The sequence below is a fragment of the Cydia splendana genome, chromosome 5 (genome assembly GCF_910591565.1).
Source record: "Cydia splendana chromosome 5, ilCydSple1.2, whole genome shotgun sequence".
NCBI lineage: Eukaryota > Metazoa > Arthropoda > Insecta > Lepidoptera > Tortricidae > Cydia > Cydia splendana.
In genome coordinates this window covers 5119685-5137611 of record NC_085964.1, presented here as the reverse complement: position 1 = coordinate 5137611, position 17927 = coordinate 5119685, and positions in this window count along the sequence as shown.

The following is a 17927-nucleotide window of genomic DNA, read 5'->3' as shown; positions in this document are numbered from 1 at the left end:
TCAATTCATCTGGTACTCACACTCGCCCATGCTCCATCATGGACTTTAGAGTCAGACCGAGAAAACTCTGCAGCGATTTTGATACCCCACGCAGTGCAAGTGTTATTTAAACACGTCATAATTTCATAGGAGTTTGACGTTTAAAATGACACTTGCACTGCGTGGGCTATCAAAATCGCTGCAGACTTTTCTCGGTCTGACTCTAGTTTGTGTTGCATCAGAGAGCGAAAACAAAGATAAAATTTAAACAAACGTTAGCGCAATGTAGATATCACGCCGCACGTAGCCGGCTAGCAGCGCCATCTCTCAGACAATAGAGTAAACAAATGCCACTAAGCGATTCACAAGCGTTAGTAAAAAAAGTGTCACCTGACACGTTTGCCCGATTACACGAGTAACCGATTACTCACACTCGCCCACTACACCATTAACTTCAATTTGTGTTGCGTCAGAGCAGCTAAAACTGAGTCCGTCTTCCTGCAGCATCATTATCTATGGCAATGTGTTAGTTAGTTAGTAAAGATGTTTATTGACATAGGCATGTCAATAAACATCTTTATACAGCCAGTACGTACAGTTAGCAGCAATAGTTGCTAAGCGGGCGAGGTGTTCAAAATGATATTGACGCGACTTTATTTTTAAGAGAATAAGAGCGCGTCAAGGTAAATTTGAACACCTCGCCCGCTTAGCAACTTCTGCTGCTGACTGTACTGTCGATTAATGCAGTTCTAGTCGAAATAACGTAAAGTGCGACACAAATAAGTAGAAATTAAATAAATTGGGACCAAAAAATTTCCATACTAAATTTTTGGCTTTATAATTTTACGTCAAAAATGTGACAGTTACGTAGGAAGTGGCGCCCTCATTTATTTTATACAATTTCTTGTCGGTCCGCTTGTCAACTAATGCCGAGAATTGGCGTAGGCACTATTTTACGAAAGCGACTGCCGTCTGACCTTCCAAACCAGAGGAGAAACTAGGCCTTGTTGGGATTAGTCCCAGGGAGGGTTTCCTCACAATGTTTTCCTTCACCGAAAACCGACTGGTGAATATCAAATGATAAGTGTCGTTGGTAGGTACATAAGTTCCGAAATAACCGCCGAAAAAAAACTAAAAGGAAATAAAGAAACCGGCACTAACACGAAACGAGTCGACCAACAAAAACAATAGCACACTGAAAAGAAGCCAGCCTCAAACAAACTTGAGCACCTTAATAGTGAAGCACCTGCACCGACTCCAAAAATAACAGATTGTAAATATATAAATACGCAGATTTGTGTGATTGATTTCAGAAGTATTTATATACATAGTTCATAGGTATTCACTTGCGTTATTGAAGACAAAATAATTTTTTTTTTTCTTTTCAGTGTGCTATTGTTTTTGTTGGTCGACTCGCTTCGTGTTAGTGCCGGTTTCTTTATTTCCTTTTAGTTTTTTTTCGGCGGTTATTTTTTTTGTTAAAAAGATTTTATTTTATAATTTTCTGTGGCTATAATTTATACAAATTATTACATGCTTAATTTTTGATTACTTTTAAAATAGCTACCTACCTTGCTTTAGCTATTAACTGTTATATTAATAATCCTACTTTAACTATTATTTTGTTCTGTAATATAAATAAATTACCCCTATTTTCCCACCCTTAGGGTAGGATTTTTTTCCAAATTTTTATTATTATTACGACTACTCTGTAAAAGGTTATGCGTGGTCATACGTTACAATCGGTGAGTGAAAAAATCAATCATCCCCTATTTTCCTACCCTTAAGGTTGGATTTTTTTTCCAAATTTATATGGGACCAACTTCGGGGTATCCCCTTTCCAATAAAAAAATAATTATCAAAATCGAACATCTCTGTAAAAAGTTATGCGTGGTCATACATAAAAAAAATATATATATACGCGTCGACTTGAGAACCTCCTCCTTTTTTTTTTCGTCGGTTGAAAACGAATTGATACGAGCCGGAATTTTAACCCGCGACCTCCGGATTGAAAGTCGCATGCTCTTATCGCTAGGCCACCAGCGTTCTTTGACTTTTTAATTATATGAGTCGGAAAAACCCAGTCGCGACTTAAAACAGAGGTTTCAAAGAACTCGAGTCTTAACCAGCAGTAGCAGCACTAGCGTTACGAAACGTTCCGATTTCAAATCTATTTTATTTATAAGCAACAGAGACAACTAAATTATACGGGCTGGTATTTACCTATCACACAGCGTGCACTCTTCGTCATTCTGGCCGTAGATGGTTTCAGTAACTTTTGCAACGCACTTCGACCTTTGACGTCATACTTTTTTAATTCCTATTAATAGTTTAGGAATATGGAGCTCCTGACTAATAGTCCTGATCTGACATTCTCTGTCATTTCTATTTAACCCCACTTCTGCACCAATTTTCATTTGCAAATCAAATTTATATAAATACTTATACGATTTCGCACTTTGTCGCTGCAAGGTCGATACATAGTTATAATAGAAAAAATATAGCTTAAAGTTTAAGCTAGCAGTGTTTTTCAAACTGTGGGTCGCGACCCCCAGGGGACACATAGATACATACATACAAACACAGATAGAAAAACGTAGAAACGGGGTTTGGGGGTCGCGAAAAAAATTTTAGTGGTCATAAAGGGCCGTGACGCCATAAAGTTTGAAAAACACTGGCTTAAACGGACACAACCCACACATTAAATATAATTAGCCTAAGCCCTAGGTAAGCGCCATCTACAACCACGGAGTAAGGTGATCATGTACCTACAGTCGCTATCAGATATCGTCGGCCTAGGTGCCCATAAATATCTGAACACACACTCTGGCGCCCCAGCATTAGATGCGTGTTTAGATATATGTGAGCACCTTGGCCGCTCCAATATCTGATGGTGACTGTACGAAGATCGACAGTCTATTATTTCCCTGTCTCCAATTTACAAGCTGCTTCTTCGGATCCGGCCACGCCTCGCCGCTCGGTCGCGCTCCGTGGAGCGTGGCGTACAGGTGCAATACCAACTTACAAGCAAAACTCCACAGATAACGCAAAATAATCCTTCTGACCATAGACATAAGGAGTTCACTGTTCTAGTGAGGTCGGACCTTAATTGCCTGGAATATTAATTTGATCGCTCCCGGAAGCTTGTCCTTAAGGATTGCTCAGTTTTGTGGCAGCTGCCGAGCTTCAATTGTTTTATGTGGTTTACGATCTTCGGCTATGATAGGTTACTGTGCCCGTTGTTACTGTGACACCTGCTATAAGCTTAGAGTCAACGTACCAGAATAACCTAAGAGGATATAACCAAACGGAGACGCCTTGTCTGTAATTTTCTGTACTAAACTGTCTGCCGATTTTTGCGCGGGAGGGGCACGTCAAATGTATGCGTAACGTAAAAATAGCCATGTAAGATAAACGTCAGTCCATACAATGTGTAAGACCTTTGGCCGCCTATTTTCGACGGAGGGGAACGCTTGTTAATGGCTGCTCCGTTTGCCTGTTAATGGTTATATCCTCTAAAAGGATAACTATAGAAGTCTGACTAGAGCTTAAAAATGACCCCACGTGTATTGTGTCGCGAGCGACCCAACCGTACCTTCTGCGCGCAGTTTGACTACGCCAAATATTGTACATAATGCCGTGCAAAGAGGTTTGACATATAAATTTTATTTTAGCCGATCAAAAGTTTTACTGGCCTCCGATTGTATGGAAGATTTTTGGCGGCGGGTTCATGTGACTCTTAATTCACCTGATACATCTTTTTCGCACTGATAAATAAGGTAAACGTACTAGTGCTCGACATGCTAATGCCCAATAGATGACACCTTGCTGTTACCTCTATTGACAATGACTTAAGTTTCAAGATGACATGTACTGGGACCGCGTCGAGCACCAGTACGTTTACCTTAGTTATTTTACGATACAAGTGCGAAATTTGCACCGAGTGGCGAATTTTAAAACACGACCGAAGGGAGTTGCGAATTACCACGTTTACAGTAAGTACAACGTTTTACAGTACATATGACCCTTTAAATTTTCGACATAGTTAGGTAATGTGCTAATTATCGCACTAGTGCGGTAAAGTAGCACCATATGTACTTACCTACTGTAAAATAATATATATTTGAGCTAGACTTATAGGTACAAAGTCCTCTTCTCAAAAGTCAAACATACTCCTCTCCTCCTGACTCCTCCTGCTAGGTAACCATAATTTAAGCGCATCATTATCAACTGCTGATTCTGAATTAGAGATAATCTAAGATCTTAGTGATATTAGATCGAGATCTTTATCTAATATACTACCACGACCCGCCAGCGCACTCCTAAATCCTCATCAGAACGATATTGTTAACTCTAGGCCCTTTCGTTATATGCCTGGTGAATAATAGGTGATATTTCAGAACAATTATTAAGACCTAGCAGTATTTTACGCACTTAACAGGTTGAATATCCCATGAATCACCTATGATACATATGAACGCAACGTAACTTGGTGTGCCTTTGCAATATGCACTTGATTCATCGAAATAAAGTTTTAGACTACCTATATTAACATTTTTCTTTGTCCCACGTGACCGATACGGGTATAGATGAGAGAAATCATTTCCATCTGTGACCGTCACCGACAGACTTAGAGGATATAACCAACGGAGACGCCATGTCTAAAATTTTCGGTACAAAATAGTCTGCCGTTTTTTGCGGGGGAGGGGCACATCAAATGTATAGGTACGTCATGTCAGATAAACGTCAGTCCATATATATGGTTGACATGTGGTTGACCATTGGCCGCCTATTTTCGACAGAGGGGAACGCCTGTTAATGGCGGCTCCATTGTTAATTACTCCGAGCCGACAGATGGGAATAATTAATTTTCCTTATGTCTCTCAAGGAATCAATGCTAAGACTGTATCAGAGTAACACTACGCCTCCGTTCTCGAACAAGGGCCGATTTATTTTTTTATATTTATCGCTAGATTTGGTTGATAAATTTCGGTTTGTTTGAAGAGTTCCTCATTATGGGAGGAATAAATAGCTATATAATTTTCGGTTAAGTTACGTAAATACCATACGTTTTCATAATTTAGAGGTTGATTTTTTTAGGACATACAGTGAAGAGTGTTTCCTATCTATCCACCAAATTCTATCGAAATCTGACGAAAATAAAGTTCGACACCAATATAAAAATCGGTGGTGTTCATGTAATTATGTATCACATGTGATGCATGATGCAACGAGCCTGTTAATATCTCGTAGCTTGTGGCGCCGCAATTTGCCTAACGGGCCGGTGGTAACGGCATTCGAATTTTGAATTTAGATTGCGGTTGTAAGTAATTATGCGAGATGCTCAATTGTTTCGTTTTGGCCGAGAAGTGGCAGTTTCTCTTGGCTAGCTTTCTCTGCTAAAACTAACCTAAAAAAATTGCCTACAACTTTGAATTTGTTAAAGCATCTCATTTATTGCATTTAAATGCTGTTTGTCTGTTGTGGGACTTAGTCAATTTGTGTAAGAATGTCCAATAATTATTAAAAAACTCGGCAGAGAAAGCCAATGCCATATATTTTGCCTAAATACTTATATCAAACCATAGACCATTTATAAGTAGGTACTCCAAACTGCAATAGATACTTACGAAAGAAAAAGTGTCAGGGCTGGGATTGAACCAGCGTCCTCTGCAATACGCGGCAGATGCGTACACTTCTCGGCCACCCGGGCCACGGCGGTTTGGGTTGGGTCTCATTTTCATAAAAATAGTTTGATTTGTTTTCTACCTAGTAACATTAAATTAAAACTCTATCATATTCTTTGTACCTACTAAAAAAAAAGAAGACGAGTAAAGAGGGATTTTGACTGATAATTTTGAATGACTGACTACTACTAAAACTAGTGCCTACGCCAATTCTTGGGATTAGTTGCCAAGCGGACCTCATGCAGGCTCCCATGAGCCGTGGCAAAATGCCGGGACAACACGAGGAAGATGATGAGTTTTGAATGACTAAAGTTTAAATGAAATAAATAATTAGATACCCCGTTATCTCTCGACCGATTCGTTCTCTCCATGTTACTTCAGCCAGAAAGCAAGCACAATTAAATAAAAAAGTGTTTTCTAGGTAACTCTCGGTAGCATCAATCATGTTTAATTGCGAGCATGCGCTCATTTGACCACAGTTATTATTATATGAGCGGCCACGGATTGTTATGTTTAATCACAGGAACTTACGACGATGGCCAATGTTTGGGCCAATGTTGGTTAACCCCTCGTATGCTTAGACACGGATCCGTGCGTGTGAATTTAAATCTATTGTTTTAAATGTCAAGGTCACTTTTTCAGTGATCATATTTGACAGGCCGCATACGAGGCTTAGTTTAAGGCTTCATGTTGATGATACGGTTTTAAGTGGTTCAATGATTAGAGTTAGACCAAGAAAAGTCTGCAGCAAGTGTTATTTTAAACGTCAAGTTTCTATAAAATTATTTGAGACTTGCACTGCGTGGGATATCAAAATCGCTGCAGACTTTTTTTGGTCTAACTCTAGGAAAGTTCTCGAATGTTAGCTTCATTCTGGGCGCTACTACCTAATATCCTCTTCTCTGTGGCTTATGTTAACTTAGACGGACTCTATTTCCCTAAAATATCGTATATAGTATTTTTCACATAGCTTGGATACGGTGACAGCTGTCATCTCCATACAATGAATACCTAATAAACGGCGGAATCGTCATTGATCGGTGTTTCACATCACTAGAGGTGTCGTCCATCTTGTAGATCGGTTTTGCGCATAGATCGGCGTGGCATATTATCTAAGACCTATACTCTCATATTTGTGATTCCGTAATAAATATTGTTATAAGTGGTGCTCTGGTGTTTTTACCTTAAAACGCAAAATTGTATTGAGACGACAGCAGCCGTACCCAAGCTGTGTAAAAAATACTGACGGGATATCTAAGAGATTGGCAGTCAGTGCTAAAGTGGTCGACGAAGTTCAAAAAGTTTTGACTTGAGTAAGTCAGGATTCAGGACATAAGAAAATATTGACATATGTAATAGAGAAGACCCAAGTCTACAGTATACGCTACGTAATTGAATGCCTTTAAAATGTTTCCTTGACGATGGTCACTATTGACTGAAGTTTATAGTTCACTACTGACTCACGTCGCCCAAAATACCCTATTTGAGATTGCAAGTGACCCTAAATAATCAGACTAGTCCAAGATCCCCAATTAAACCTTACCACACATCCGCCAACATTGGCCCCAACATTCGCTCATCGTCTTGCAAGGTGTATGACCGACGCGAACGGCGGAACGGGGAGGGCGCCTCGCTTCGCTGCGCCTGCATTCCCACCCATACTAGAACCAGTATACACTGACTCTTTACTTTACCTACACTTCCACGTTGGAGGCATATTGTGCAGACACAGGTGAAGTTTGAAGCTGGGCGGCGCACAGAACTCGACGCTAAACGCGACTAGGGTTGCCATATGGAAGAATTAAATGTTCTGATAAAAATCCGGACACCACCCTAAAAATCCGGGCATTTCTTGTAGCAGAGATTTGGCGTAACTTGAAGGACGCCCCGGCGACGCGCTGCTCTGTGCGGTGTACTGTATCGTGGATCTACTTTTCCCTTTCCCTTCGCCCGATCCCGTAGTCCCCTCCCCTAACGCGCATTTTTATAAGGTCATTCCTAAAAATCCGGACACATGCCAAGTCCGGCCGCAATCCGGACAAAGGGGCAAAAATCCGGACATGTCCGGACAAATCCGGACGTATGGTAACCCTAAACGCGACGAGCTAAAGGCCAGACCACCTTTAGTCATAATTTACGATTATGATGTCGGAGCGAGTGTGGCCGCACATTCGCTGCAAAAATTGGCTTAATGTCAGTCACCTGAAGCTGCGTACGGACAGTGCGTTCCTGTGTTACGCGTAGTCGGGATACGCAGTCCACGCGTACATTGTACCAAAAACCGACTATGGCGGCTCGCTAGAGTGTACGCGTAGCTGCAAGTACGGACATGGTGTTCCAGGACACGCGCAACCGACTACGCGTGCCAATGTACGCGCAATCCGTACGCAGCTTGAGAGCGCGCCAGCGACGCTCTGAGCGGTAGAAGGCAGTCGCCGTGACCGAAAACGGCTAGATGGAGATGAGACCTACACTTGTTATGATACTCGAAGTTCAAGTTATGCTGGTGTGTAGGCGATGGCTTGGCGATGGTAGCGAGGGCGCCTCGCTTCGCCGCGCATGCGGGATAATGACATTGTTTTTTGAGCAATCATATCTCACTGCTCGACAATTAGAACGTTCTTAGTTCCTTCAGTGACTTTTTAAATAAGAAATAGGATGGGTTAGATTGCGAAATCGTTTTTAGTAGGTAATTTTAAGAACTTTAAAAAAATTGTTTTTTTATACTTAACAAATTACGTATTGTAAAATTAAATGGTGTGTGTATTAAATGTTTATTGACTTCTACATTTTGTTGATGAAACTCACGCTATTAATATTTTCAGTGGTTTAGGTTGTATGATATTCCGAAGTAAGACTAGTAAGTTAGAGTTTTATATGGTATCAATGAATGGAATATTATTGAATAAATGTATTATATTCAAACACGTGTATATTCTAAAGTAGGTACCTACTGAAAATAATATAAAGCTGAAATTTTTGACATCGATTTTATGCAATAGTTTAAAGTTTAAATAGGGTGCAAGTTTATATGATAGAAAAAGAAAAATAAAAACAAAAAATGTGCACCAAATAAGGGCAAAAATTCATAAAACATGCATTACAGCATTAGGTATATTATATTCATAATTTTACTTACTTAATTACTGCTGTGGCGCAACGACCCGAAGTGGATCTTGGCCTCCGACACCAAAGACCGCCATGCTAGTCTGTCCAAAGCAGTTTCTGTCCAGTCGACGGCGCCGAGTTCGCTAAGGTCTAAAAATACCAAGTAATCATCATCATATATATAAAATTGAAAAACCAGAACGGGATAAAAAACGAGGGAAGAAGCGAGATGGCGCCTTACAAATTTCTAAAAAAGTTTTTGACACGTTTCTCGAATACGACGCACGTATGATAAGAAAAACCTGTTCAAATCAACATATGGGAATAGAACTAGACCATAAAAACTATCGCTTCCGATGCGTATTTAATTTACAATAAGGAAAAGAAATTTTCATAACAATCTTTCGTTTGGCGGTGCTACAGATTAGACCAAATAATCCGTAAGTTAAAGTAAACTAAATTATGTTTGTCATGTTGGTATACTGGTATTTCTGAGTTTTTTTACACGAAGTAAAATAAAAAGTGCTGCCAACCTCAACCTTAGTCTATAGAGCCCATACGAGTGATTTATGTCATATATGACTTATCATTCTTATCAATCAAAGTAATTACTATATTATTATTATCAATTTGTATTTTGTTGTTTTAAATTTATTTTTGAGTTATATTACTCAGATTGACTTCGCAAACTAGATTGACTGGCTTCGGCAAACATTGCCATTCGTCCGGGGAACGGGCTAAGAATGCTGAGATGGGCCAAAAATACAAAGTTGATAGTAAGTTATGTAGGTAGATTAAAGTGCATGTTCAGATGTTATTGAGCGACCTGATAAAAATAAGCAAATGTACAGTCAGCAGTCGGCCAAATATCGTAATATAATTTTGTTGCCATAGAAATAAGAATGTGGTCGGATATAGTGGCGAAATATTGAGAGACAAAAGCGGCTAAATTCAGTGGTGGCTCGGACACAGAGAGAATGGGAGAGGATCGTGCCGTGAAGAGAGCGCAGGTACTTGGGACAACAAAATGGGAGACGCCCGAGTGGACGTCCTAGGTACCACTGAAACGACGTAGTTGCTCAAGACCTGCTCAACCTCGGCCATGGCGACTGGCGAGAGCTATCGCAAGACCGAGAGGACTAGACTACCTATGTTTGTATGAAAAGGCGATTTAAGGGCGGTGGTCGTCCATATTCGTCTTAAGGCGAAAATTAATCTAATGAACGTTTTTGCAACTAGGCTTATAAGAACGAATAATAATTTTATCTTGAAACAAGTTTTAAATAAATACGACGTGTAGATGAAAAAATACAATCTTGCCTTTTATCAAATCACATCATCTTTTGACAAATTTGCGAATTGAGTTATCCAAATAACGGCTACAAATAAGAAATCCCTATCACAGTTTTAAACCATGGCAGGGTTGAATACATAATAATGTCGGTATTTAACTAAACATAAGACGAACTCTTTATTTCATTTACGCGAGCGGAGCTGCGGGCCCGTCTAGTCATATATATAAAATTGAAAAACCAGAACGGGATAAAAAACGAGGGAAGAAGCGAGATGGCGCCCGACAAATTTCTAAAAAAGTTTTTGACACATTTCTCAAATACGACGCACGTATGATAAGAAAAAACTGTTCTAATCTATTATCTAAGTATGAGAATATAACTAGAGCATAAAAACTATCGCTTTCGATGCGTATTTAATTTACAATAAGCAAAAGAAATTTTCATAACATTCTTCATTTTACGACTATCGGCTATTTTCGGAAACTCTCGGTTGGTTTCGTTTCGAACTTCAAATAACCAAAATTATGGTGTTATGTTGGTATGCAGTGATTTCGGCCTTTTTTACTCGAAGTAAAATAAAAAGTGCTGTCAACCTCAACCTTTTACCTTAGTTTATGCCCATACGAGTGACATGCCATATAATGACTGATAATGACTTATCAATATCAATAGTAATTTGTATTTTGTTGTTTTAAATTTTTTTTTGAGTTATGTTATTCAGATTTACTTTCACAGCTTCGGCAAACAAATTCGTCCGGGGACCGGGCTGCCGAGATGGGCCAAAAATACAATTAAAGTTGATAGCAAGTTATAATGTAGGTAGGTAAAATTTAAGTGCATGTTCAGATATTTTTGAGCGAAACGACCTGGTGAAAATAAGCAAACGTACAGTCAGCAGTCGGCCAAATATCGTAATATAACTCTGTTGCCATAGAAATAAGGATGTGTTCCGATATACTGGTGGAATACTGAGAGACAAAAGTGGCTAAGCTTACATTGGCTCGGACATTTAGAGAGAATGGGAGAGGATCGTGCCGTGACGAGAGCGTACTTGGGACAACGAAATGGGAGACGCCCAATACCGCTGGAACGACGTTTTTGCAATTAGGCTTATAAAAATAAATAATAATTTTATGTTGAAACGAGTTTTAAATAAATAACTACGTAGATGAAAAAGTATAATTTTGCCTTTTATCAAATCACTTAATTTTTTTTCAGATATTTTGCGTATTAAGTTATCCAAATAACGGGTACAAATAAGAAATCCCTATCACCGTTATGAACCCTGGCAGGGTTGACACACTCTTTATTTCATTTACGCGAGCGGAGCTGCGGGCCCGTCTAGTAATTAATAATAATAAAATACCAAATATTAAATCTCATTAATTATTAATTAGGGACAAGGTATCTTGTAATGAAATAATTGTTTACCTTTTCATACAAAACAAGAATATTTTTTTAGAAAATATATGACGTTTAAAATAACACTTGCACAGTCTGTGCTATCAAAATCGCTGCAGAGTTAGCACAACAGAATACCTCGTCCCTAATTTATACGAAAATGATACCTAACTTTACCTGATAGCAGCAGTAGGAATAAAAACCGAGAACGGAGGACCGCCGGAGACGCTTTCCCCCTCCCTTTTTGGGAGTAGCGAAGAGTTAATCTCGTGGCTAGTATATAGGGCATTAGATCAGCGGGCTCAGCACGGTTCCATTTTTATCGACTATCACTATGCGCGTCCCTTTCGCACTTACATACTTGTTAGAACGTGACAGGCATGGTGACAAGGGATAAAAACGCGACCGTGCTAAGCCGCCAGGTTAATATGAGCAATCGTGCTAAGCGGTGTCGCCTGAGAGAAAAAGTGCATACTGTTCCATATATATTTCTGCACATATTTCCCCTATTAGTACTTATAACAGGTTTTCGTCGGGCGTGGCATTTTAAACAGATTTATTAATACTTGAAATATTATTATTAATTTATTAATTTCATGTCTGCGCACTGAATCATCATCATCAGTCACATCAGTCCAAATTACGGAACAGGGGGCCGATTTTTGAATTACGATCGCTCGATTTCGTCACTCGAAATTTGGTGGAAAACGGCGAAATGCTAATTTTTCAAATACGACCTATCGAAATTTGGAATCTATTGGTATTGACCACTCGATTTCAATTCTATTAGTAGAATTTAAATGCATAGTACCTATTGGAGATACTATTTAACAAAATACACGAAATCGAGTGGTCGAAATTAAAAAATCGGCCCCCAGGTCGTTAGTGGACAAGTTGTTTACCTATGTTTAAACTAGAGATGCCACGGATATTCGGCAACTATTCGGTATTCGGACTATTCGGCCACTTTGCCGAATATTCGGTATTCGGCCGAATGATGCCTACTATTCGGCCAAAGACTGAATATCTGTTGCACCTACCTAAAAAGAAAAATCACCAAGGTATATTTAATATTTAAAATGTATTCTTGGAAAGTTCTTAAGTACGAAGACTCTTTTTTAAACATTTGTTGAATACAAAATAGTTATTTACGAGACAAGTGCGGAAAAGAGGAAATTCAAAACGAGTGGCGATAAATTAAAACACGACCGAAGGGAGTGTTTTAAATCGACACGAGTTGGGGTACATATGGCTATCTTACGCACATATGGCTATGTTACGCACTAGTGCGGGAAAATAGGACCATATATGTACTGTAAAATATATTTTTTATCATGGGTCTGATTTAATTGACTCTAACTACATTAATTCTGTTCAACAAAAAAACATATCTTTAACGTTGTGCGTTGTTGGCGAACAGTTTTCATAATAATTGTGACTCAAAATGGTAGCATGTCATGCCGAATATTCGGCGCTTCGGCCGGGAGAGGTGCCGAATATTCTGTATTCGGCCAAAACCTCTATTCGGGGCATCCCTAGTTTAAACACATTAATGTTTAGGCAGTCGAAATTCATTGAAACAGAGGTAGCAGAGCGTAACTAGACGGTCTGGTGCGCAGGCTGCGCTCGCGCAGACACGCGCCGGCGCCGCCATCGAACATCGATCAATTTTGAATTAACACAGGCAGTGATAGGTGTGATGTTCCAGTTTGTTAGATAGCTGAATTATAACGAGCTTCGTGGGTTGGCAAGAGGAGTAGTACGGACCCGGGTATGTCCTTAAACTACGTCCAACAAGAGAGGTAGGGCACAGCGTAATGTCATCACGCTTGAAACTGGAGCAGCCCAACTGGGGGAGTACCTCCACCTTACAGAAGACCACAGCCATAATAGCACTGCTGCTTACTCTGTAGGTATGTAGTGCTGTGTTCCTGATGGTGAGTAAGGTTCCCAGAGCTCCAACCCCCCCCCCCCCCCTTCTTCTCTTAATGATGATGTCGCAGTTAAAGAGGCTACCCCAGGAGGGTACCAGCTGCGCTAGCGCTGGAGAACCCCTCACTGGGCTTCCATGCTCAGGTAATATTATGCCTGAGCGTGGACGCCGAGGCCGCCCCACGTCGTACTCTGGGGGGGGCAAAACCGCGCTCAATCATCTGCCATCTGCCCGAGGCAAGAGCAAAGCAACTTCGGCACCCCTTGCCACACTGGCCGTGGACTTCTGCAACATTAGGGGTTTGCATTCCAATCTTAATGCTGTCCATCTACACCTCGAGACAGCTAAGCCGGCCTTGCTCTTTTTGACCGAGACGCAAATATCGTCTCCAGCGGACACATCTTATCTCTCCTACCCTGGGTACGGACTGGAACACTCCTTTTCGCCTAGGGCTGGGGTGTGCGTGTACGTTAGAGACGATATCAGTTCTCGCCGCCTCCGCAATCTTGAAGGTAGGGACCTCTCCACCTTATGGCTGCGTATAGACAACGATGATCATCCCCGTGTCTATTCGTGCCTATATAGGTCCCATAGCGGTGATGCCGAAACTGACCGACTCATTGAGCAGATCCAAATGGCTGCAGACTCTGTGCAGCAACAGATCCCATCCGCTGAGATCGTTATACTTGGTGATTTCAACGCCCACAACGCCGAATGGCTGGGCTCTAGCAAGACTGATCATGCGGGCAGATCTGTTTATAACTTTGCTCTGGCATATGGCTTAACACAATTGGTCACTGCGCCTACGCGAATCCCAGATGTGGAAGGCCAGGAACCTTCCCTGTTGGACCTTCTGCTGACCTCTCATCCGGTTGACTACCATGTTTCCGTTGAGGCCCCACTTGGTTCGTCGGATCATTGCCTGATCCGGAGTACGGTGCCACTCGCGTGCCCACCGCGTCGGCGAGTTGCTTGTAGCCGCCGGGTGTGGCACTATAGGTCAGCAGATTGGGACGGGATGCGTACCTTCTTTGCATCCTACCCTTGGAGGCAGGTTTGCTTCACGCCGGATGATCCCAATGTCGTTGCTGATTCTGTTGCTGACGTTGTGCTGCAGGGAATGGAGCTATTCATTCCATCCTCTGTGGTTCCTGTTGGTGGCAAATCCCAACCTTGGTTTGGTCGCTTCTGCAAAAGGGCCTCTCGCCGAAAGCAAGAGTGCTACCAAGCCTGGGTAGATGCAGCGACAGTACGGGATGTAAAGACTAGCGCATTAAAAAAGGAGTATAACTTTGCCTCCAGGTCCTTCAAAAGAGTTATTGCCAGAGCAAAGTCACTGCACATTGGTAGAATTGGCGAGAAATTAGAGCGCCTCCCTTCGGGAACTCGTGCGTTCTGGTCTCTTGCCAAAGCTATCCAGGGAAATTTCTGCACGCCATCTTTTCCGCCACTGCACATGGGAAATGATTCATTGGCCCACGACGCAAAAGACAAAGCCGACCTTCTGGGTAAACTCTTTGCGTCCAACTCGACTTTGGATGACGGGGGATACGCGCCGCCGACCATACCGCGGTGCGAGAGCTGTATGCCGGATATCCGGTTAAACCAAAGCTCAGTGCGTAAAGCACTTCTTTCCCTCGACACTCATAAGTCGAGTGGGCCTGATGGAATCCCTGCGATTGTGCTGAAGATGTGTGCTCCTGAGTTGGCACCGGTCTTAACGCGTCTTTTCCGGCTCTCTTACACTTCTGGCGTAGTCCCAACCTCGTGGAAGTCAGCTTTGGTGCACCCGATCCCTAAAAAAGGCGACCGCTCAAACCCGTCCAACTACAGGCCAATAGCTATAACCTCCCTTTTCTCGAAGATAATGGAGTCCATTATCAACTGCCAGCTCCTTCGGTACCTAGAGGATCACCAGTTGCTTAGTGACCGACAATACGGTTTCCGTAGAGGCCGCTCGGCTGGTGATCTTCTAGTCTACTTGACACATCGTTGGGCACAGGCGATCGAGACAAAGGGTGAAGCATTGGCTGTTAGCTTGGATATTGCGAAGGCCTTCGATCGCGTTTGGCACAAAGCACTTCTTTCGAAGCTACCATCCTATGGGCTTCCCGAGAAATTATGTGTATGGGTCAGTAGCTTTCTAGCAGACAGAAGCATAAAGGTCGTAGTTGACGGTGAATGCTCAGAACCCATGTCTGTGAATGCTGGTGTCCCCCAAGGCTGTGTGCTATCACCCACGCTATTCCTTCTGCATATCAATGACATGCTGCAAATCAGCGGCATTCATTGTTATGCTGATGATAGTACAGGTGATGCCTTTTACACCGGCCGCACCAATATTTCTCGGGAAAACGTCATCGAGAGCCGGAACAAACTTGTGTCTGAAATTGAGACTTCCCTAAAGGAAGTCTCTGAATGGGGTCGACTTAACTTAGTCCGTTTTAACCCTAGCAAGACACAGGTTTGCGCGTTTACCGCAAAAAAGTTAGAGTTTGTCGCGTCACCTCGTTTTGAGAGCACTCCCCTGAGTGCCGCAGCCAGTATCGGAATCCTTGGTGTCGACATTTCGAGTGAAGTCCAGTTCCGCGGTCATCTAGAGGGTAAGGCTAAATTAGCCTCCAAGAAGCTCGGTGTGCTCAACAGATCGAGACGGTATTTCACACCGGCCCAGCGCCTACAGCTTTATAAGGCGCAGGTTCGCCCACACATGGAATACTGCTCTCATCTGTGGGCAGGGGCACCCCAATACCAGCTTCTCCCTCTGGACCGCATCCAACGAAGAGCGGCTCGAATTGTTGACTGCCAGCGTCTTTCGGAACGGCTTGACTCCTTGGCGCTGCGTAGAGATGTAGCCTCGCTCTGCATTTTCTATCGCATGTATAACGGGGAGTGCTCCGAGGAATTGTTCGGATTAATCCCTGCCGCTTCTTTTCGCCATCGCCCTACGCGACAACATTACCATCTTCATCACTTGGATGGTTGGCAGTCCTCAACTGTGCGTTTCTCCAGAAACTTCCTGCCTCGCACAGCCAAACTGTGGAATGAACTGTCGCCAGCGGTATTTCCGGACCGATACGACCTACAAACCTTCAAGAAAAGAGCGTACTCCCATCTTAAAGGCCGGCAACGCGCTTGCAACCCTTCTGGTGTTGCGGGTGTCCATGGGCGGCGGTAATCGCTTACCATCAGGTGATCCGTCTGCTCGTTTGCCTCCTATTTCATAAAAAAAAAAAAAAAAAAAAAAAAGTTTTTAGGGTTCCAAAGGGTAAAAACGGGACCCTATTACTATTACTTTGACTCCACTGTCCGTCTGTCTGTCACCAGGCTGTATCTCCTGAACCGTGATAAAGTTAGACAACGAAAAGTCTGCAGCGATTTTGATGGCCCACGCAGTGCAAGTGTTATTTATAAGTAGGTATAGGTACATCATAATTTCATAGAAGTTTGACGTTTAAAATAACACTTGCACTGCGTGGGCTATCAAAATCGCTGCAGACTTTTCTTGATCTAACTCTAGCTAGACAGTTGGAATTTTCACAGATGATGTATTTCTGTTGCCGCTATAACAACAAATACTAAAAAGAGTAAAAAGTACGGAACCCTGGGTGGGCGAGTCCGACTCGCACTTGTTATTATTCCAAATTGATTTGTTTTAGAGTCGCAGGCCAATTCGAACGTGCACCTAACATCAAACTGATATTAGAACAATATTGGAATAGGAACGAAACGAAAACTCACTCACTCTATCACCCTTCCATACTAGTGCGACAGAGAGACATTAGCGTATCGTTCGCTACGGAGCAAACAATTGGCATCTTATTTCTCAGAGAACAATGAAAAATCTCTAAATTCTATACCATGAAGAAGCTCCTTACACTCAAATGATACTTAATCTAAAATATGGAAAGTCTAGATAATTATTAAATATATCTTGTAGAGAGGCACTTAATCTAACCCAAAAAATGGAGAGACCTTTCTACTAAATAAATAATAATTAATACCTCTAGTACCTAAGTAGTTTCTCTGACTTCAGCTATTTATACGAAAAACTGGGAGTTTTTTTTTTAATCCTAAAATATTTGGAAAAAAAATTCTTAAATATTAGTCTGTAAAATCAGTGTTCATAATGAAAGTACCTAGTGGTACTCAAAATAAAGTCCAATAAATTAAAATAACTTCTCTTTGTATTAAAATACTGTAAATGTACATATAGGTACTCTATGCTAACAAACTGCTATGCAGTTTGTCAGATAAGTAACAATAATTATTGTAACTTCTCTTTTAATAATAAATAAATTAAAAAAAATACCCTAAATTATTACGCGAATATCTGGTGCTGTAATATCACAATACTACCTAAGTGTAGTTTGGTGTAAGATATCGCCGAATTAAACGTAAGAGTATCTACCTAATTAAACAGGTCATTGATCTCAGCACGTTCCATTGCCATATGCATAAATATTTCTTACAATTCCTTCCCAACTCCCCCAAACAGTTACGTGTGGCGCTGTCGTGTATACG